The following is a 23,394-nucleotide window of genomic DNA, read 5'->3' as shown; positions in this document are numbered from 1 at the left end:
GAGAATGGATCTGAAATGATTTGGCCACCTCTAAGACAACAACAAAAAATTGTAATCATGTGAGATGATAGAGCGCTAACTAACCTTATTGTCATAATCATTTCACAATATATAGTTTTATGAAATCATCATGTTGTCCAACTTAAGCCTACACAATTTTATATGTCAATTATATCTCAACAAACCAGGAAAAAAAATAGTCAATAAAATTTCAAGATTAAAATCATAAGGCTGTGTTCTCTGACAACAAACTAAGTTACAAATATGTAACAATGATATATCATTTAAAAGTCCAAATATAAGGTAATTAAGCACTCTCTTCTAAATAATCCATAAGTTAAAAAGTCACAGGGAATATTAAAAAGTATTGAAAACTGAACGATACAAAATACCAAATTTAGTGGGTTTCAGCTTAAGCAGTGTTTTGGTGAAATATGAGAAAAGAAGCAAGACTCAATCAATAATCCAAACTTTTATTTAAAAAAATGAGAAGATAAAAGATAATCCCAAGTAAATTCTCAATTTTTCAAAGCAGAGAGCATTCATTCTTTGCCTAGACTTGAGTTTGTGGACCAAGGCTTACAAGTCACAGGGAAGAAGCAGGCCCCAACAGCTCAGAGGCCACAAACTAGATCCACAAACTCAAGTCTAGGAAAAGAAAGATCACTCTATTCGTCTCTCTTCGCATTCCCAAAGGGGCCATTACACAAGCACGTTCACGAGAAACAGGAAACTACTATTGCGACCCACAGGCTCTGGCTTCACTTAGTACGTCAAAGAGGTATGCAGAAGGGTGTTTCTTAAAGACTCCTAGCCCCAAAAGACAGATGGTAATAAGAATGGAATAAATTCAAGGAACTGAGCTGAGAGAATGTTTGTCCTGTTTACCATTGTAAACAAGAGTACACCAGCATTTCAGGGAGTATTAACGAGGACTTTTCACTTAGAGCAGTTCTCCTCAAAATTTAAAGTGTTTACAGATCACCCAGGATTTTGTTAAAACAGAGATCTGTGTATGGTAGACCTGAGGCACAGAATGCAATGCTACGTTTCTAACAACTTCCAAGGTTAACACTTTCGCTCCTGGTCCATGGACCACACATTGAGGAATAAGGGCCTAGACTAATAAGTGCAGCTCATTTCTTCCCAGACATGAGCTTTTTAGCTGAGACACTTGTGTCATATCCAGAAAGAACACCAACACTCGTCATGAAAATGCAGAGACATTTGAGCCAAATATTTACAGTTATGGTTTATTGGAAATTGGAGGCATTGCCATCCTAGTGGCCATATGTCATCTGAGCACATTCTTCAAGGCCAGCTTTACATCTTTTTCTGCAGACTGTAGGTGAATGGATTAGGCACTGGGCTTAGAAAAGTATAGAAGACAGCTATTATTTTTGATTCTTCGATAGTCTTATCTGTTGGTGGTCTTACATACATGCAGAAGAGAGTTCCATAAGATAGAGTAACAGCCATCACTTGGGAACAACAGGTGGAGAATGCCTTGTGCCTTCCCTCTGCTGATTTGATCCGGAGAATGGCAGCAATAATGAAGGCATAGGACACCAGGATGATGGTGAGAGAGTTGGAGAGGTTGAAGCCAGCTGGTATGAGCATGGCTGATCTTTGACATAAGTATCAGAGCAAGAAAGCTTCACGAGTGGCGAATCTGCACAGCAGATGTGGTTGATGACACTAGATCTACAGAAGGTCAAGTGGAAGGTCAGGATGGCCTGGAATAGCCCATCTGAGAAGCCACAGACGTAAGGAAATGTGGCTAAGCAGATGGAGACACGCCTGGACATTTTCGCACCGTAGCGCAGAGGGTTGCATATGGCCAAGTAGCGGTCATAGGCCATTGCTGCCAGCATGTGAATCTCAGTCAGGAGAAGTGCAATGAATATGTCACACTGTGTAAAGCATCCAGCGAAGGTGACGCTCTTCTTTTCTGGTAAGAAATTAGTCAACATCTGCGGGGTTGCGTTCGAGGTCTAGCACAAATCTACAAAGGCTAAACTAGTGAGGAAGAAGTCCATGGGCACGTGAAGGCGAGAGTCGAGGCTGATTAACACCATCATGCCCAGGTTTCCTATGAGGGTGACAAAGTCCACAACCAGAAACAGCACAAAGAGGAGAGGCTGGAGTTCGGGGCGATCTGTGAGCCCCAGGAGAATGAATTCTGTTATTGCACTCTCATTTGTGATGGACATTTTCTGAGAGTCTGTGCCTGCATTGGAAACAAATGAAAAGAAAGCAGCATGAAGGTACAAATCACATTACCGACGACTGAAACAACTTTTCTCTAAACCTTCGTATGTCATTAAATGAATACTATCATAACCCAACTTTGTACTTCTACTAAGCCGTGATTTCAGTTGCCACTGTAAGTATTCTATTTCTATCTGTATACCTACAGTTATACCTATAGGAATACCTGTAGATAACTATACTTATACCTTTTCCTATTTCCATATACAACCGTGGTACGTATTCCCTATATCCCTGCACTATTTTTTGCCTCTCGAACTCTACACATCCTATAAAACCTAGTTCAAAGCCCAGTCCTTTGTGAAGCATGCCTCACTCCACTCACATCGTGCGTGAGCTGGAATTAATCCCTTTAGGTTTTCTGCTTCCAGCGCACTCTATATACTGCTAATTTGTTCACTGGGACATTACATCATCATAGTGAATCTACTTTCTACTCATATTTTAGTTCTTCAGGGTGAGGGACAAAGTCCAGTTCATTATTGTACTGTGACTTCTCAGCATATGTTTACACACTGATTTTACAAAGAAAAGGAAAAAACAGTGTAAGCATGAAAAATGAATTACTTGCAATGTTTTACTCGTGTCTGTGTCTCCATGGAGCTTTTCATGATGTAATATGCTTAGGAGAATTAGTACTTTTGAACTTTAGTGTACAAAGCAGTTGCTTTGGAAGCTTGTTATTCAATAAAAGTCGCAGAACATTCATTTCATAAAGTCTTATGTGGGATACTGGGATCATCATATGCAACAATTATCCAGAAAATTCTGATGCAGATGTTCCCAGAATCACACTTTAAAAAAGCACTGTCACAGTGGTCCCATAAACATATGCCAAATGATTGAACAAATAATCATCAAATCAAATCAAATCTTACTTAGCATTTTGAGGACCATCTACAGCAATGATGTAATGTATTGATAAAGAAAAGGAGTAAGTTTTCATAGTTCGTATTTAAGTTATGAATCACAGCTTGTGTCTATTAGAGGTATTCCAAACCCTATGGCTTTTTATCTCCTTCATGTCACAACTAGAGCTGAATCCCCTCTTCCTTTCTCTTGAGATGCTTTTATTTTTTGCCCTTTCTCTCATACTTTGTTTCTTTTGAAACTCCTCCCAATTCTTGTTTCTTTTCAATAATGAGTCACTACAACTTACTATAGTATTAGTTTTAGAAAGATAGTGACAAATTCTTTTTTGTGTGTGTGAGGAAGATCAGCCCTGAGCTAACATCTATGACAATCCTCCTCTTTTTGCTGAGGAAGACTGGCCCTGGGCTAACATCCATGCCCATCTTCCTCTACTTTATATGGGACGCCGCCCCAGCATGGCCTGACAAGCGGTGCATCAGTGCATCATTGTGCGCCCGGGATCTGAACACGGGCCGCCAGCGGCGGAGTGTGCTCACTTAACCGCTACGCCACAAGGCCAGCTCGATAGTGACAAATTCTTTTGATACCTATATCTCCGTTACCGAGAATTGTAAATACTTAATAAACAATTGTTGAATACACTAATAATTGTTATAGATGAAATATAATGACCCTTAACCATGAGTTACCACTTTTCCCCATTTGTAAGTGGGATTAACAGTATCGGTTCTGTCACCCTCTCAAGTCATGGTGGACATCAAGCTAGATATTCATAAACAAGTATTTATTGATGCTCAACTTATCATGTGATTAGGCACTGCAGATGCAGAAATGAACAAAACCTTCAAACCCCCTGCCCTTCTGGCATTCACATTCTAGTTGACAGAGATAGACAGTATTGTGAGTAAGTAAACGGTGTTTCAAATGGCACTGTTATAGAAAAAAATAAAGAAAATGGGGTTTAGAGGAAAGGGTGTTCAAATTTTAAATAGTAACACCAACAAAGAACTCATGAAAAGTGACTTTTTTAGAAACAAACTGAAGGAGGAAGAGAACAAGCAATAAGGCTGTTGTAAGAAGGATGTTCTAAGGATAAAGATCAGATGCAAAGACACCGTATGCAATCTTTCTGTGAAACTGCTAGTGATGTGTGTGTACAGAGTTCATGCAGAAAATCCAGCTGAGATGTTCCCTAAAATGCAAATGTTTCACTTCATTGCAAGTCTGGTTCATCTCTACCTCAGACTTTCCTTCCAAGAATGTCAATGGCCTTCCCTGGAGAAGAGGAGTCAGGGGTTAGTTGCAGTCCTTTCAAGAAATGTCTAGAAGGAAACACTCTGTAACCAGAATATTTATTTGTATGACAGCAGTGAGGTGACTTAGGAGATGTCTTCATGTTCTTCTACACCCAGAAAACCTCAGAGAGAGAACAAGTGGTGGTTACCAGAACAGAGAAAAATGGAAGGAAAAAGAACAGAATTTGGCAATTTCAGATGTATAAAGACACAGCAGGAAATTGGACTTGAGGGTTTCACTTGCAGAAGGACTCATTTGTTGCATGTCACTAATGACGGCCTGCGGGATCTGAAATAGTCTTGACTCACAAGCTCAGTGACCTGTGTGAGATCCAGAAATATCCAGATGAATAGAACGGAGCTACTGATAAGTGAAGAGGCAAAAATGACTGAATATTGTGTGTTTACAGAGAAGGAAGATCACAGCCAATCTGACTGCCTGAGTCAGGCCAGAGCAAAAGATGAACATCTTCTGAACAAGGCGCTTGTGGGTTTACTGGTTCACAACCAGGCAGAGCCTCTACCTGATGGAGAAAGAACCCAGAGGAGTAGCTCAAGGATAGTAGAAAGCTACAAACTGTGAAACCTGCAACTAGGACTAGCTACATAATATACACTGTCCAGGAGAAAATAAAATGTAAGGGATCCTTGTTCAAAAAATATTAAGAATTTCAAGACTGTGACAGCAGAGTATTAAACCAAACTTGAGGGACTTCTGAAAACACGGTCCTGTCAATGGCATAAGTTGCATGTCCATGAAGCCAGCCTTTCCTGGAACACATGGGCTATCAGAGCTGACAGTGGGGATGTGGAAGGACAAGGAGAGCATCCTCACCCCTGCTAAAATAACGACTAGAAGAAGGAGAAGAAGGAAGAGGAGGGGGAGCATGACGTGGGTGGAGGGGAAGAAGAAGAAGGACAAAGAGGATGAGGAGGAGGAGGAGAAGAAGAGGAAGGGGGGGGAGAAAGCAGAAAAGGACGAGGAAGAAGGAGAAGAGAAAGAAGCTCCTAAGCAAGGATTTAGCCCTGGAGAGATCCTCTAGATGGTCACCCAGCTCAGTAGGATAGCTTTTTCTGTTGGTCATTCAATTACAGGTGAATGAGAAAAGACTTTGTTTAAGAAAAAAAAGCAAGTAGAGCTATGGAAAAACTTTTAGCCACAACTCATTATAAGAATTGTCCTTAATTTTTTTTTTTTTTACATGGATCTCTTGAAAAATCTAATGAAACTGTGGATCCTCAACTAAGATAAAGCACACACTCAAAATTTTACCCCTCCCTCCAAAGATATAAGGGTCTCATAGATCACCTGGCTCTAACTATAGGAACTCCTGTTTTGGGGTGAGCGCCATCCTGTGCCTGAAAATGTCCTTACGTTCGTGTGTGGTGAGCAGAATGTTTTCCTTCTTCAGTTCTTTTGAACCAGTGACAGGTCTACAAAATATTGTCCAGGAAGATCAACTGAAATTTCAATAAACCTGTTGCCAGGAAAGTTAGTTGAGGTTCAAACTCTGCTACTGAAAACAGAAGGGATTGCCTCAAAGCATTTTGAGGAAACAGGGTACACCAATGTTGAAACTGTCCTAGAGTTTTGTGGAAAATATGGTTTGTCCATTTATGCACGTAAAGGTGGAGATAAGGAATATGTTTGAAATGAACACTAGAAACATAATAACCAGTCACTTTTTAAGAAACAACCTTCCAGGTGACTTAAAATCTTGGTAAATAGAACTGCTTCATTTACTGGAAATGGGGAGATGCAGGAAAAAAAAATACCAAAGGAGATTTTCATGTTGTCCTCGGGGACGTAAAGAGCTCTATGCCACTGCGAACTACAGATAAAGAAAAGCTGACTACTCTACTCTGTTTTCAGAATGACTTTCTGTTTGTAGTAAGGAAAGTAAATGGGCTACCTCCATCTCCTTCTCCTTGATCCCTCCTCCTGCTCCCTGCAATGGTAACTTAGAAATGTTCCACCAGATAATTAAGGAGAAGAAAGGCTTGAGATTCAAGTTGTAAGGCGCTTAGAGGCAAGTAGTCAGAAAATAATATCAATTCATGAGAGCATCTACAAGGAAAGAAAGTGTCCACAAATACAGTTCCAGAGTGAGAGGTGAGCCTAAAGGCCACCAGAATGTCTGGTGTGAACTGGACGTTTGCAGCTGAAGTAGATCAGCCCTCGTTACAGGCGTACACTGATGCCTGACTCATCAGCAGGACGGTCCTCATGATGAGACGCACATGAGGGGAGCACTGTGCTGCTCACTGAGCTTTCTCTCTGTGTTTAGAGAACTCCATCATTCCATCATGTAAACAAAGGATGTGGGTAGGTCTGGAACTATATCCAGCTCTGTCACCACCTTGCTCTCTGAGTGAAATTGGGTAACATTTAGCTCAGTTGCAACTTTTTCAAAATAAATAAATCAAATTAGATGATGCGGGGCCTGCCCTAACATAGTGAATATCAAGGAGGCAAGTTATTTAACCTGTCCCGCACGGGGGTGACGGCCTGGCCCAGCAGGAGCCTCTTGGTGTGGATCGGGGCCTCGCTGTGCGCCTTCCAGTCCTGCTGGGTCCTGCGGGAGGAGTACGAGGAGCAGGGCCCCCACATTGTGTACTGAAAGTGCTACTGACGCGGGGCAGGGGTGGGGAGTGTTGTGGGCAGTAAAGCTTCCGCTACCCAGCGGGCTCTGTCCTCCCCTCCCTCAGGGCCCAGCCTCGTCCACTCCTGGACCCACCCAGACTCGCCTTGCTCTGACCACACACCCACCCCACCAAGATCTGCCTCCAAAGACATCCTTGGTTCTGCCCTGTCCTAACTCACCTCCCATGGTCCATCCCGGAGAGACCCCAGTTCTGATTCCCTAAACCCACCTCCCCTAGGATCAAGCCCCAAAACACCACCATGTCCTCTGTCAAACCCGTCTCCATGATCTGTGTCCCCCAGGGCACTTTCAGGTTGGGGCCCCACCCAAGCCCACCCCCAAGACATCCCCAGATTCTAACCCCTAATCTCCCCTCCATCACCTATTTCTTTTGATATATAGTGCCCCAAGATTCCTCTGGGCTCTAAGCTCCCCAATTCACCCCCTTGCCATGTCCATCAAGGATCCTCAACCCACCCCCATACCCTGTTCCTCCCCAAGGAACTGCACTGGGCACTCCAAACCCCCTCTCAGAATCTTTCCATGAGTGTTGCAACCCCTAGGTACACCCTCATAGTCTGCCCCCAATTTCTAATCCCCCCAAACATACCCCCGAGATCCACTTCCCAAGACATCCCTTGTTCTAAGCACCTCAAATCCACCCCCTCATTGGTTTTCTCTTGGCTGTTTATCCAAAGTTCCCCTATACTCTGATAATATGAGCACCCCCAAAATTCTCCCCACAAGTGCTGAAACCCCACATTCACCACAAAATTCCAAGTTCTGACCATCAGGGGTCTTCCCTTTAATGGCCCACAAAGGATCCCTCGTCCAAATCCCATGCCCCAAGTTGCCCCTCCCCCAAACTCTGCCCTCCCCTCACAGTTTGCTCCCCTAGACTCCTTCCATCCAAGTGCTCCCACAACCCATCCCCCATTCGTACCCCCAAAGAACACCATGTTCTGAAACTCCAAACCCTCAGGATAACGCCACTGCTCTCAGCCCAGCCCCTTATTCTGCATCCCTCTGAAAATACCCCTGCATGGTCTGTCTCTCAGTGCACCTCCTGACCCCAGTCCTCAGCCCTGGAATCCTCCCAGGAAGGCTTTGGCCCCCAGGACCATCCCATGATGACCCCACTAATGCCCTAGGTCCCTCCCCTGTGTTCTGACCTCCCAACTCCCTCCCCAAATACACTCTCCCAGGGTCACCTCATGAGGAACCCCCAGGACACCCCACCCTGGGGTTTTCACACGCCCAGGAACCCACCCCCAGGTCCCATCCCATTGGTTGAGACACCAATGGGCAGTGATGTTCCCAAGGGCTACCCACGCCACCATGACCCAGCTGTCCACTCCCATCTCCCTCCATTCAGCTTGTAATTCATTCCAAGTTCGTTCCATCTCCCCAAACCTCTCTCAGCCTCTTCCTGGGACACACACCCCAGGAGCTTTCTTTGGGACCTGCGTTGAGGATGCCCTATAAGGCCTCTCCCATCCCGCCCTGTCCCTGCGGGGGCCTGGAGAGGGAGACTAGCCTCTTCAGGATAGGGAAGCTGGGCATCCTCCCAACTGTCTCCTCCCTCTGTCCTCATCCTCAGCCACCCTGGGCCCCTGCTGAAGGCAGGATCCTCTGCCTCACGCCATCATCCAGCCCCACAGACGTCAGGACCCCTGGCCAGCAGCCTGGACACGTCTCCCAGGACACGTCCTCCCAGTTTACCAACAAAACAAGCACGAGCTGCCAGAGCTTATCCACGTAGATGCTGAGTCCTCTCTTCTCTCAGTCCAAGGAACCATTCATTCTTCATTCCTTCAACCAGTCCCTGTTCACTGAGCATCTCCAACAGGCTCTCTCTGTCTCTGTCTCTCCCTGAGTCTCTGTCTCTGACTCACCTGCCAGCATCGTTCTTATGCAGGAATTTTCCAGAGTGGAAACTCGTTTATCTGTGGAGCGCTGAGCCCAACCCACCCATCTGCCACATCTGCCATCAGACAATGGGGGTGGGTGAATGCTCTGGCTATCCCCACCCACCCTGTCCCATGGTGTCCTGGGGAGTGGGCAGTGTCTCCAGCCCCATCCTAGGCCAGACGGTGGTCCTCAGCTAGGGGGACTGCCCCGCAGACAGGCCAAGATCCCCAGTTCACAAACATGCGAGTTGGACCCCCCGTGCTGTGTTACCCACTCCCGGCCCACACAGGCGGCCTCAACCTGTAGCATCAGCAAGAACCCCCAAAGTTAATCTCTAAAATATATAAAGAACTCATACAGCTCAACCACAAAAAACACTAACAATCCAATTAAAAAATGGGCAAAAGACCTGAACAGACATTTCTCCAAAGAAGGTATACAGATGGCCAACAGGCACATGAGAAGATGTTCAACTTCATTAACTATCAGAGAAATGCAAATCAAAACTACAATGAGATATCACCTCAATCCCATCAGAATGACTATAATTAACAAGACAGGAAACAACAAGTGTTGGAGAGGATGTCAGGAGAAAGGAACTCTCATACACTGCTGGTGGGAGTGCAAACTGGTGCAGCCACTATGGAAAACAGTATTGAGATTCCTCAAAAAATTAAGAATAGAACTACCATACAATCCAGCTATTCCACTGCTGGGTATTTATCCAAAGAACACGAAAACATCAATGTGTAAAGATACATACACCCTTGTGTTCATTGAAGCATTATTCACAATAGCAAGACTTGGAAGCAACCTAAGTGCCCTGCAAGGGATGAATGGATAAAGAAGAGGTGGTGTATATACACAATAGAATACTACTCAGCCATAAGAAACAATGAAATCTAGCCATTTGTGACAACATGGATGGAAGTAGAGGGTATTATGCTGAGCAGAATGAGTCAGAGGGAGAAGGTCAAATACTGTATGATCTCACTCATAACTAGAAGATAAAAACAACAATGAACAACCACAGAGAGACAGAGATTGGATTGGTGGTTACCAGAGCAGAAGGAGGAAGGGAGGGGGGTGAAAGGGATGATTAGGCACATGTGTGTGGTGATGGATTGTAATTAGTATTTGGGTTGTGAACATGATGTAATCTATGCAGAAACAGAAGTATAATGATGTATGCCTGAAATTTATACAATGTTATAAACCAATGTCACCGCAATAAAAAATAAATAAATACATATAAAAAAAGATGTCAAGTGAAATAAGTCAGAGGGAGAAGGTCAAATACCGTATGATTTCCTTCATTAAGTAGTAGATAATAACAACAACAAAGAAACACATAGGGACAGAGATTGGATTGGTGGTTACCAGAGGGGAAGGGAGGAGGGGGGAGGGTGAGAGGGATAATTCAGTACATGTGTGTGGTGATGGGTTGTAATTAGTATTTTGGTGGTGAACATGATATAATCTATGCAGAAATAGAAGTATAATGACGTACACCTGAAAATTTTACAATGGTATAAACCAATGTTACTGCAATAAACAAAAAATTTTTTAAAACATGGAAAAACAAAAACAAAACAAAAAAGATGTCAAGGGGCCGGCCAGGTGGTACAAGCAGTTAAGTGTGCACGGTCCACTTCGGTGGCCCGGGGTTCGCAGGTTCGGATCCCGGGCGCGCACCGACACATCGCTTGTCAAGCTATGCTGTGGTGGCGTCCCATATAAAGTAGAGGAAAATGGTCACAGATGTTAGCCCAGGGCAAATCTTCCTCAGCAAAAAGAAGAGGATTGGCAAAGGATGTTAGCTCAGGGCAGGTCTTCCTCACAAAAAAGAAAAAAAAAAAAAAAAGGATGTCAGAAGATATATGAAAAACCCAAAACAAGAACCCCCAAGAGGTTACAAAGTGATGAGGAGGAACTGCTTTTTCTTCTCACCGGGGGCAGCGCGTCCAAGCTCAAGGGGCTGAGGGCTGCACCAAATTTAGAACCATGACGACTGCATCCCAGAGCTCAAAGGAGACCCACCCTGCACCACGGGGTCAGGGCGTTGCCAGCCACACACATACAGAAGGGATGTGGGACAAGCTGAGTCCCATATGCAACTGGAAGTGAGGAGGATGCACAAACCCCCACCACTCTTGGGCTGCTGACAAACCCAAAGGGCTCTCATTTAGACCAGACTAAGGTTTCCCCAGCCCCAAACCTTCCCTGGGACAGAAATTTCCCCTAGAACTCTCCAGAAATGTGCCCCACCCATTTGTACACTCTCAGGGGTGGGGAGCTCACTACCTCAAGTCTGTTGTTAGAAATCCCACCTCCTTCCAGGAGTTGTAGGTAAACCTCTGTGCTCTCTGCTTGCCACTCCCCTACCCGGGGCACTGAGAGCACCAGAGAGGTCCCCCCACCCGTATTCACACACACCCCTGGAGTCTAGTCTCTCCCAAGCCCACCGTCCCCAATTTCTTCCACTTCTGGTTTTAAGTCATTCATGCATTCATTCCACAAACATGCATTGACCACCCACTATGTGCCCAGCTCTGGGCTGAAATCTAAGGAAACCACAGTGCATCACTTGGGATGTACCATGGAGGACAGGACATGCGAAAGATGTCTAATGTCATTGTCTTACTCTCAGACGACATTTGAGGGACAGCGATTGTGTCTCCTTTATTCACTGAGTTTACTAAGTGGGGAGCAGGTGTCTGGATAGGAATCGGGAAAATCCAGTCTCAGCCAACAGTTACAGTTAAATCAGTAAATCCAAAAAAGAAAAGTGAATGGGGTGGCTTTCCATCCATCAGCTGTATTACTCCCTATAAAGGGTCTCAAAAGCAATCTCTGTGCTTTTCTCCCCCCTCAGCCAAGAAAAGCATCCATGGAGCTCAAGTTTGAGGTGAAACCAGGCTCAGGGTGCACCTGTCCTCGCTGATCCTCGGATTTCTGTGTGAGCAGGTGAGTAACGTGTGGACCTGGTACCGACAGGTTCCATCAGCCTCCGCTGTGCAGAAGACCTGCCAGTGGGCTTTCCTGGGCTTGGGTTGTCACCACAAGGAGTCAGGAAGACTTTCGGGTTAAAAATGAAATTACTCGATTTTTTATAAAATACTCAAATGTTTAAAATCTAATTAGAATTCTTCTTTGCATTTGGTCCAAAACTAAGGTGATATAAAAAGATATACCTTACAAAGTCTTGCCCTCACCTTGTTTTCTTTCCATCCCATTCTCCTTCCTCTAGCCACCTATAGGTAATCACTTTTATTGGTTTATCATGCATTCTTACCGTTCTGGATTTTCTTTAAGTAAATGCAAGCAAATGTATTTTCATTTCCCCTTTTACTTATGCAAAACATTGTAGTACTCTATGCATTTTTCTCTGCCTTTTTTCCTTTAACATATACTGGAGATTTTTCTATTATTAGTGCATAGAGTACTTTGCTCTTTTTAGTGGTAAATAGTCTTAAAAACCAAGAGCTGGACACTAGGTATGCTCAGTGCCTCTGGAGCATCATTGCTTCTAAGACCTTTCAGTGGATATAGTAGTGTCAACTTAAAAAGCAAATTTGCCTGTTATTTCATCTGAAATTGAATTTATTTGGGAATAGCCAAAAGAATTGCAATTCAGGATACACATGCTATGGCAAACCACAGGCAAATCCAGAAAAGAAAGGAGGGGAGCTGCTTTTATAGAGAAGAGCAGGAGTAAGGAGGGGCTGTTCTCAAGGAAAATCCATTGGGAGAAAGTAAAGGTCAAGGCAGCAAAGGCTTCTCACTGGCTGAGCTGCGGCGTTTCTCGATGGCTGAGCTGCAGCGTTTCTCGATGGCTGAGCTGCAGCGTTTCTCGATGGTTGAGCTGCAACGTGTTTCGTTGGTTGAGCTGTGATGTTTCTCATTGGCTAGGATGTTGTCAGGTGGAAAAAAAAATCTTGCTTCAGTAATAAAGCAGTTTTACTTCGTGTCCAAGACACAAGTCTCTGTCACTTCCTGTTTGGTGTAATTGACAATACGTGAGAGGGTGTGAGAGCTCCCACTACACGCCTTCCTGACTCCAATTTAGTTAAGGTTTCTTTTATCAATTTCTGCAGTAGAGAATATGTAATTTTTAAATCATGAGTTTAACATGATATTTCTAATTCGATTTAACTTTACAGTGGTTTTTTGCTTAATTTCTTTGATTTTATATTAATCTCTTATATGTTATACTAAAAATATTGCCTCTGAATAGCATTAATTTATTTACTTAATGATATTCTCCTTCAGTGTATATAAAAAATTACACCCAGAAGAGTCGCTGTCTTTACGTAGCAATCCCGCTTCTGGAAATAGACTCTGAATGTAAACCTCCCAAAATACAAGACCACATCTACACACGATGGTTATTCACAGAAGCATTATTTCCAACAGCAAAAGAAGAGAAACAACTCAAACGTCCTTCAGTAGGAAACCAGCTGAATTAGCAATATACTTACTTTTAAAGTCACGTGAAAGCATTCTTTTTCAAACTCTGTTGTAGTCATGTTTCCAATTTATATGCAAATTCGGTTCATTTAGTTATTTGTTTTCCATTTTGAGGATTGTGGTTGTATTTTTAAAATATGGTTCCGAAGTCAAAACTGTATAATGAGCCTTATTTAGGGAATTCTAAATTCAATTCCTGTCTCCTCTTCTCAATTATTGTCCTACCCTTCTTGGTTACCGTTTGTATTCGTTTTATCCTTTCAGTGTTTCTTTTGCAAATATAAGAAAATAGGTGTGTGTATATGTAAAAATATACATATGCAAAATATATGTGTATATATGTACATATATTTATATATATATGTATTATATAAAATACATTTGTATTTTACATACAATTACATACAATACATATACACATAAAATGCAAATGTATATACGTTTATATGTATACATATACATATGTATATATCCTGGCCTTTCCCTTCTTTTAAAAAGGAATCATTCCATACACTTTTGTACCTTGATGTTTTTCTCCTTATATTTATTGGGGATAATTATCTCCATAACTACCTAGAGATCTTATCACTTTTTAATGGCTGCATGATTCTTCACTAGGTGAATATCCCACAGTTTATTCAACCAGTTCCCTATTGATGATCATTTGTGTTGTTTCTACTCCTTTGCTGTTATAAATAATGTCACAGTGAATAGTCTTAGAGGAATATTTTAGTATTTCTGTATCTTTGAGATGGATTCCTAGTAGTGGGAATGATGGAGAAAGGATACATATTTTTGCAGTTTTGCTTGATTATGCTAAATTTTCTTCTGTAGGAGTTGTACCACAGCAGTGTATGAAAGTGCCTTTCCAGACAGACTTTCCAACAAAGGATTTTTATTGATCTGAAAGATAAGAAATAGTATCAGTATTTACCATCTACATCTCTGTTCTGTGACTAAGATCATTGATGATTCTACCAAGAGTGTTGTCCTTGAAATGGAAGTGGTGGAAACCAGAGTGTCCTGTGTTGGGGACATGAGGAAATGAGACAGAGAATGCAAACACTTTGGCAGTGATGAGGGAGAGAGACTGGGAAGTAACTGGAAAGAAAACTATGCTCTTAGGATAGGTTTATTTTCCCGCTACAAATCTGCATAGGGTTGAAATGGTGGGAGAAAGAGTCCAGGAGAGTGGGAGAGCTGGAAGGGGAAGGGTAGATAAGAGATCATCGATAGGCTTCAGATCCTAAAAAGGCAGGCGGGATGGAGCAAAGCACAGAGCTGCAGAGCACGGCCTTACAGAGAAGGGGAGACGGCTCCTGGTTTGTAACAGGAGAGGGAGGAAACCGTGGTGCAGGTTGTGATTTTGGTGACAAGACAGGAAAATGGACTCCTTAGGATGATTGCTTTGAGAAGTAAGAGGCAAGACCATCTGCTGAAAGTCAGAGTGTATTCATCGATACCTATTGCTGCACAGCAAATTATCCCAAACCTTAGTGACTTAAAACAACAATAACCATGTGTCATCTCACAATTTTTGTGGTTCTGGAATTCAGGAGCAGCTTAGCTGGAAGGTTCTGTCTCAGGGACTTTCATGAGTTCACATCAAGATATCAGCTGGGGCTGCAGTCACCTGAAGGATTGACTTCCAAGGTGGTTCACTCACATGCTGGCAAGGTGGTGCTGGCTGTTGGAGGCCTCAGTTCCTCTCCACGTAGGTCTCCCCACCAGGATGCTTGAGTGTCTTTGCAACATGGCAGTTGGCTTCCCTTAGAGCCAGCAGTCCAAGAGAACAAGGCGGAAGCTACAGTGCTTTCTCAGACCTAGCCTCAGAAGTCACCTCCACAATATTCGGTTGGTCACACAGGTCAGCCCTAATTCAATGTGAGTGTGACAACCAGGAGGCTCGAATCATTGAGGGCTATTTAGGAAGCTGGTTACCATAGGGGAAAAGGTGAGGATGTGAGAGATTTAGAGACATTAGAGAAGATATGATGAGTAGGAAGCTTCAGAGACTTGTGGGATTGTCCTACAGGGTCGAGAGCTCTTTGCGTGGTGGAGACCACGTTTTTCTGGAGATGGCAACGTGACATCTCTTGTGCAGGCTGGCCTGCCCAGATGTTGCCATGGAGCAGGCAGATTATTGGAATCATGCTTGGTTGGAGTTCTGCTGTGCCAGAGTGAAGATAGGGGGTAGGGATAAGGAAATATGTTGAAATGAGACACAGTGGAATACAAGTTGGGTAAGTATGAAGTGAGGAGAGAAGGTAGTAGATGGACAACAATAAAGTAGAGAGTGGGTAGACTGGAGCCATGTGTGGTAGAACACATGTCCTGAAAGGAGGAAATGAGTGAGCAGGGTAGATGTTTGGGAGTTTGGGTTCAGAGAGAGAAGTTTCTGAACTATTGTTCTAGATGGTAGAGCAGTGTTAGGTGATGACAAAGCCTGGGGTGGTGCCCATGGAAATGTGTGGCCAAGATGGATGGGGACAAACTCCTAATGCTGTGAGAGTCATCCTCATGGACGCTGACGTCATCCAAGTGAGGTGGGACTGGAGGTTGAAATAACAATGGGACTCAGGTGCCAAAGTCTCCGTGAACAGGGGTTGTAGCTGAGACTGTGATTGGGACAACCACGCGGATGGGAAGAATGTGCCCTGAGACTCAGGGAAGCCAAGGACTTAAAATGGGGGGAGCAGTAATGTATTGGTCATACCATTGGGGGCAGAAGAAGACAAGTTTTGCCATCACATGGCCCTGAGTTCATCACCTGCTAAGCAAAATAAAGGCCCAGTATCAAATATATTATGTTTGAAGGAGGACATGACGGACGGGCTAAGACAGATTCGTCCTCAGTAACCTAGAGAGGGAGAGAGGCTGTGAATACTTTGTATTTCCCCATTTATTCCAGGGCCCTGTCCTGAGTGCTCTGTGGGGATAAGAGGAGGAGCATCCTGGTTCTCCACTGCCCTGTTGTTCACGAACATTTACTGAATCACAGGATGGCGGCCATGGTTCTGTCCCCAACTTGTGGTAAGTTCTTGGGTCCTTACAGGCCTCAGAGTCCAGGCGCTAAAGGCCCCTGCACCACAGCGGAGGAGGCTGAGCAGGGGAGGTGGGAGTGGAGCCCCAGGATCCCTGAGGTCACTGATATCTGATTATGTGGTTCTTGGGATTTGGGACTTCAGTGGTTTGAGTGTCTGTGGAGATGTCACCTGTGTGGTGAGTGTGTGGGATCTTATGAATTTTACCTCTAATTCCTTCTATAAACTTGATGAAGTAATGATGTCCCTCCGAACCTCAATTTCTTTATCTGTGAAATGGGAATAATCTGTGAACAGAGGGCATCCCTGGATTCTTGTGACTCCATCCTTCTTCTCCAGCTCAGTCTCCCCTGTACCCAGCCTCTCCTCGGAGAGGATGCACACAGGAGGAAGGTCTTGTTCATGGCTTCCTGGCAAGCTGGTTACTGGTAAGTCAGATATTCCTTTCTCCAGATAATTATTCTTTTGACCAGAAATTGGACTTATCTTTTGTGGCCTGGAGCCTCACAGGCAAACCAGGTCCTCAGGCATCCCAGGATCTCCGAGCATCTGATGGAGGGTGAGGGGCTGCCCAGAAAATGTCAGCCTATGTCAACATTTTTTACATTTTCAAAGCTTCCTCCGGGGTCACTGTCTATATTGTGTTCTGCTGAGACTTTTAAAGGAAAGACATGACCGTGTCCTGTACTCAAGTAATTTATGACGGCTACTAGTGAGTATTTCTCTGTTTTCTTCAGTGTCCCAGCCTGTCAACCTTGGAGATTGAGAGAAATAAGATTACAGAGCCCACAGTCTTACTGGAAAAAGACAACCGTGTATGTGGTGGACATGCATCTAACCTTGGGAGTGGCTGGAAGTAAGTAGACTGGAGACGAGCATTGAGGGCTGAGCCTGGGAGCAAAGGAGAGCAGAGCTCAGCACCTGCTCGGACATCGTGTGTTTTGGGTTCCTCTTCCCTAGTTCTGTCATCCTTGGCCCTTTTCCTGTCAACATTGGTGAGGGTGGTCCTTGGCTAAGCCATGATGTTTGTGATGGTTTAAGACTTGGTGACCTTCGAGGATGTGGCTGTGGAGTTCACCCTGGAAGAGTGGGCTTTGCTGGATGCTTCTCAGAGAACACTGTACAGGGATGTGATGCTGGAAAACTGCAGGAACCTCGCATCTCTTGGTAAGCCTGACATCATTCCTGCATTTATTTATTGACTCAGGTAACAAGGCTTTTTTTAATTCATGTAACATTCACAAAACAGAAAGACTGACCATTTTAACTATTTTAAATATACAGTTCAGTGGCTTTTAATAATGTCACAGTCTTGTGCAACCATCACCACTCTATAATTCCGGAACCCTTTTATCACACCCATGATCATTAAGTAGTTACTCCCCAGTCCTGCCTACCCCCAGCCACTGGCTACCACTAATTTACTTTCTGTCTCTGTGGATTTACCTATTCTGGACATTGTATATAAATGAATCATACAATATATGGCGTTTGGTGTCTGGCTTCCTTTGTTCAGCGTAATGTTTTTAAGATTCATCCATGTTGTAGTGTGTATCAGGCTTCGTTCCTTTTTATGGCTGAATGTATTCCATTGTGCATATATACCACTTGTTGTGTATCCACTCATCTGTTGATGGACATTTTAGCTATTGTGAATAGTGCTGCTACGAACATTCATGTACAAATTTTTCCTTGAACAGTTGTTTTCAGTTCTTTCAGGTATAAACTTAGGAATGGAATTACTGGGTCATGTAGTCATTCTATGTTTTAACTTTTTGAGGAACCTCTAAACTGTTTGGCAGAGTACCTGTTGTCTTGACATGAGTACAGCCATGTTTGGCTGCTCCGTTGACCTACAGCCACCAGCACAAACAGAAATATAAAGCTGCTTTCTGTGTGGTGGGAACTGGCCCTTCTCCCACAGAGAGAGTTGCAAGTTGTAACATTTCAAGGCTCTTGGAGCGTCATAGCACGGGATGGACTGGCCATCTGTGCCGGGCTGGGACGATAACCAAAGAGAACAATACACGTACACAACTACTGGGCTGGGACGTTAGCCAGGGGGCTCAGTGCACGTACGCCACTGATAACCATTTTGTGCATGGGAACACTAAATGCTTGCTCTGCAAACTCTGTAATTGCTTACTCTGAAAATTACTGATGGTATAAAAACTACTGGAGACTGAGACCCGGAGAGAGTTCCACCTGTGGAAGGGACACCTTGCCCAGGACGTGTGATCCTTGCCCAGCCTCGTCGATTGACAGGGCTCTCCCGGCAGTGGGGCGTGGATGTTGTGAGTAACTGATTTGATGTGAAGTAATTGATTTGATATGAAGTAATTGATTTGATGTGTTCTCTTTTCGGTCAACCTGGTGTTTCTCTTTCCGGTTGATTTGTGTCATTTCTCTTCAGCCGATGTGGGTGTTTTCCTTTCCAGTCGGGCTGATGTTTTTTTTCCCTCTTAATATTTGACCTATTTGATCTGTTTGCAGACTGTCGCCTTTACTATCCTCTATATAATAAAATATACCTTCAGTCCATTTGTTTGGAGTGGAAAGTGTCTTTTACGTCTCCGATCGAATCCCCGAACCTCTCATAACACCTGTGCACCATTTACACTCTCCCACAATATGAGAGGGTTCCAATTTCTCCTCATTCTTAACCACACTTGTTTATTTTCCTTTTTTTTTTTATTAAAGCCATCCTTATAGATGTGAAGTGGTATATATCTCAATGTGGCTTTTATTTGCATTTCCCTAAAGAATAATGAGATAAGAATCATCTTCTCTTATGCTTGTTGGCCATTTCTATATCTTCTTTAGTAAAATGTGTATTCAAGTCTTTTGCCCATTTTAGGGGGAACAGGATTGTTTATCTTTTTGTTGTTGAGTTGTAAGAGTTCTTTATATCTTCTGGATGCTAGACATTTATCAAATATATGATTTGCAAATATTTCCTCCCATTCTATGGATTTCCTTTTCACTTTCTTGAAGGAGACTTTTGCTGCATACAGAATTTGTGGGTGACAGTTTGTTTTCTTTCAGAACTCTGTTTATTTTTTTGTGTGTGAGGAAGACCAGCCCTGAGCTAACATCTGCTAATCCTCCTCTTTTTTGCTGAGGAAGACTGGCCCTGGGCTAACATGCATGCCCATCTTCCTCTACTTTATATGGGACGCTGCCACAGCACGGCTTGACAAGTCGTGTGTCGGTGCGCGCCCGGGATCCGAACTTGCGAACCCTGGGCAACCGAAATGGAGCACGCGCACCCTGGGCAACCGAAATGGAGCACGCGCACTTAACTGCTACACCACCGGGCAAGCCCCAATAATTTCTATCTTCGCACTTAACTGCTACACCACCGGGCAAGCCCCAATAATTTCTATCTTTTTGATGGTCTCTATTTGGTAAGAGTTCCATTTCCTTTAGTTCTTTGTACATAGTTTCCTTTATCTTTTTGAGCATACTTAAAATAGTTGATTTGAAGTCTTTGTCTGGAAAGTCCCTTCTTTGGGGACAATTTCTGTTAATTTCCTTTTCCTGTAATGGGCCAAGCACTTTTGTTTCTTTGCATGACTCATTTTTTTTGTTGTTGAAAACTGGACGTTTGGCATTATAGTCTGGCAATTCTGTAAATCAGATTCCCCCCATCCCTAAGTTTTGTTGTTCTTGCTTGGTGTAGTTGGTGTTGTTTGTTTGGTGACATTTCTGAACTAATTTTGCAATGTCTGTATTAGTCATGTGTGGCCACTGAAGTCTCTGTTTTGTTAGCTTAATGGCCAGCTAGTGATTTGTCAGAGATTTCCTTAAATACCTAGAAAATACCTTAAATACCTAGAACCCAAAAACGCATTTGCAAATGGTCTCTGTGTATATTTTGGAGCGGGCTTTCAAAACTCAATCAGGCGATTGACAACTCTGTCTTAGCCTTCACTTCCTGCTTGTGCAGAGCAGGAAGGTCAATCAAAGGTGAGGGCTTAGTGCCTTCTCAGGTCTTTTCGGAGCATGCACCCAGCCCTGGGTATGTGCGTGGTCTTACGTATACCTAGGAATATGTGGGAGCTTTTCGAAGCCTTTTTTGTCCGAAACATCTTATTCCCTGCTTTCCTCTTAGACTTTTTGGTTAGTCTTTTGTTTGGTTCAATGGTTTTCCCTTGCCCCAGGCAGCAGTGGCTAATACATTTAAATGTGTTTGGCACATGCCCCAGCCCTCCACCCTTCATAGCCACCTCAGCACTGAGAGTTTGGAGTTAGACAAAATGAAAGCAAGCCCTTTGACCAGACAGGTCAAAACAAGCAACCACAGCTCTTTGAGAGGAAAATCCGTTCTGCTCCCTCCAGTAGTAGGAACACAGGCTGCTGTCTTCAAGGTGACTGCCATGGTGGGGAACAGGTGATGGGCCAGGGTCAGTTAAAGTGTCACAGAGCTCTCTTACCAAATTCACTTCTTTGTTTTGATTAAGCATTATTCTGGTTGCTGTAAACTTTTTATAACTCTCCAATGTTCCAATCAAGTTGATTCTGACAGTTTTTACCAGTTTATTTGCTGGTGTTTTGTAGAGTGTTAGACTTTGAGAGTTACCTACTCCACCATTGTCACTGACATCACTTCTCACAAGTCTTTCTTAAGCACCTTTATGTTCCTGGGTCTGTGCTAGGAATTAGGAATATGGTGGTGAATGAGGTCTGTGCTAGGAATTAGGAATTAGGGAATTAGGTCCCTACCATCCTGGAGCTTGTGGTCTAATGCCTTCCCTATCAACTGAAGATCTACTCCTTGGCCTGATTTCATGTTCTCCATGGATAAAAGCTTTGGGGCTTTTAAGTCTGTATTTGAAACTGGGCATGAACTTCTGGGACCAGTTATCCCCCGTCACCCTGGATATTGACTGAGGATGCTTGCATTTTTTTTTTCTTGGTGAAAGATAGTTTTACTATATTTGTTAGAATTTAAGGATAATTGTACTGCTGCTCCTAAAGTCACACCTGCTCATCTATAGAAGTATGGGCCTCAGTTCCATGGTGAGGCTTCTTGTCCCATGCAGAGTCCCCTACATCATATGTCTTTTATCCATGTATAGGGAATCAAGTTGATAAACCTAGTCTGCTCTCCGAATTGGAGCAAGAAAATAAAGCGAGGACGGAGGAAAGAGGAATTCTCCCAGGCACCTCTCCAGGTGAGCACTAGGTATATATGAGTCTTTGTCAGGAACCTCTCTGGCCTGTGGCTTGACAGTTTGGAGTATTACATTAGGAAATGTCCATCAGAGACATTTGTAAAATGCCCTTTTTTTCCAACAAGGCCAAAAACGTTTAGTATGAGCCTCCTCGTGGACCTCCTTTTCTTTTTCTTTAACTTTCTGTTCATTATCTCATACTTTACTTTGGCCTCAGAGGGGGGAAAAGATCTCTCTCTTCCTTCTTAAATTTAAGTCTCATATGAGCTCTTTGTCTAGTTCCTTCTCACTTTACATTCCTGACAATTCCTTCTTTCCATCAGCATCAATCTCAATCTTTCTAGAGTCTTCTTCAATACAAACCTAAAATTTTCACACTCACGTCCCTTTCATTGCAAACGTCCTGAAAATCTCTAACCCCTTCTGGTCTACCTTCACTAACGTGTGCATTTTACCTTTTCTTTCCTTCATCAACTTAAGTTTCTTTTCAATTTGTTTCGGATTTGGAGACTCTTACTTAAAGTCCAAGGGTTAACTTCTAAGCAGCATGTTTTTAGAGAAGAACAATCTAAAGGTTTAAAAATGGTAAGATTTCTGATTTTCCACAGTAGGAAAATACCATAAATTAGAAAAGCCACAAAGTTACCAAGGGATTCATTTTCCCAAGAAAAAGTTGTCCCTCTGGAGAGATACCCTGAAACTCTTGTGAATTTGGAGAGAAGCATAAGTTATCTCCAAAATTTTTTCTTCCCTGAGTGTTCACACAAGTAAATGTTTCCATAAATGTGACTCAGATATTGAGTGTTTCAAACATAAATTTGTCTTAAACTTATCAGAAGATGCTCTGTGAATCTGATAAGGACTTACGGCAAAGCATCCATCTTTTTTAACTTCTGAGAACTCAAACCAGCAGAAATCATATACAGGCACTCAAAGTGGCAAAAACACCAATTATAATGATGTTATACATAGCAGAATTCCTGGAAGAAAAATTCCTATGATAGCATTGAATATTAAAAATATTATAAATTATAGTTAGCATTCATTTCTTAATCAACAGGAGAGAAGTCATCTTGGAGTGAAACTCAATGAGTGTAATCAGTGTTTTAAAGTCTTCAGCACAAAATCTAATCTTATTCAGCACAAGAGAATTCACACTGGAGAAAAACCCTATGATTGCAATCAATGTGGCAAATCCTTCAGCAGCAGTTCTTACCTCACTGTTCATAAGAGAATACATAATGGGGAGAAACCCTATGAATGCAGTGACTGTGGGAAAGCCTTCAGTAATCCCTCATCCCTTAGACTGCATGTGAGAATTCACACTGGAGAAAAGTCCTATGAATGTAACCAGTGTTTTCACGTCTTCCGCACTAGAGGTATCCTCAAAAGGCACAGGAGAGTTCATACTGGGGAGAATCGTTACGAATGGAATCACTGTGGAAAGGCTTCAGCACGAGCTCCTCCCTTACTGTCCACAATAGAATGCATACAGGGGAGAAACCTTATGAATGTCATGATTGTTGTAGAGCCTTTAGGAAGAGCTCACATCTGACACAGCATGTGAGAACTCATACTGGAGAAAAACTGTGAGTCTAATGAGTGTGGGAAATCCTTCAGCAGTAGTTTTTCTCTTACTGTGCACAAGAGAATACAATACAGAGAGAAAGCCTACAAGTGCAGTGACTGTGGGAAAGCTTTAAATAAT

The 23,394-nt window shown here is 43.2% G+C and overlaps 1 pseudogene; it reads right to left on the bottom strand.

The window, feature by feature from the left end:
• Window positions 1-1,008: 1,008 nt before the first annotated feature.
• Window positions 1,009-23,394, bottom strand: part of LOC131402294 (olfactory receptor 5M11-like) — a 40,861-nt pseudogene continuing 18,475 nt past the window's right edge.

The sequence above is a fragment of the Diceros bicornis genome, assembly GCF_020826845.1.
Source record: "Diceros bicornis minor isolate mBicDic1 chromosome 6 unlocalized genomic scaffold, mDicBic1.mat.cur SUPER_6_unloc_1, whole genome shotgun sequence".
NCBI classification, from domain to species: Eukaryota; Metazoa; Chordata; class Mammalia; order Perissodactyla; family Rhinocerotidae; genus Diceros; species Diceros bicornis.
This window is presented reverse-complemented; position numbering and strand designations above follow the sequence as displayed.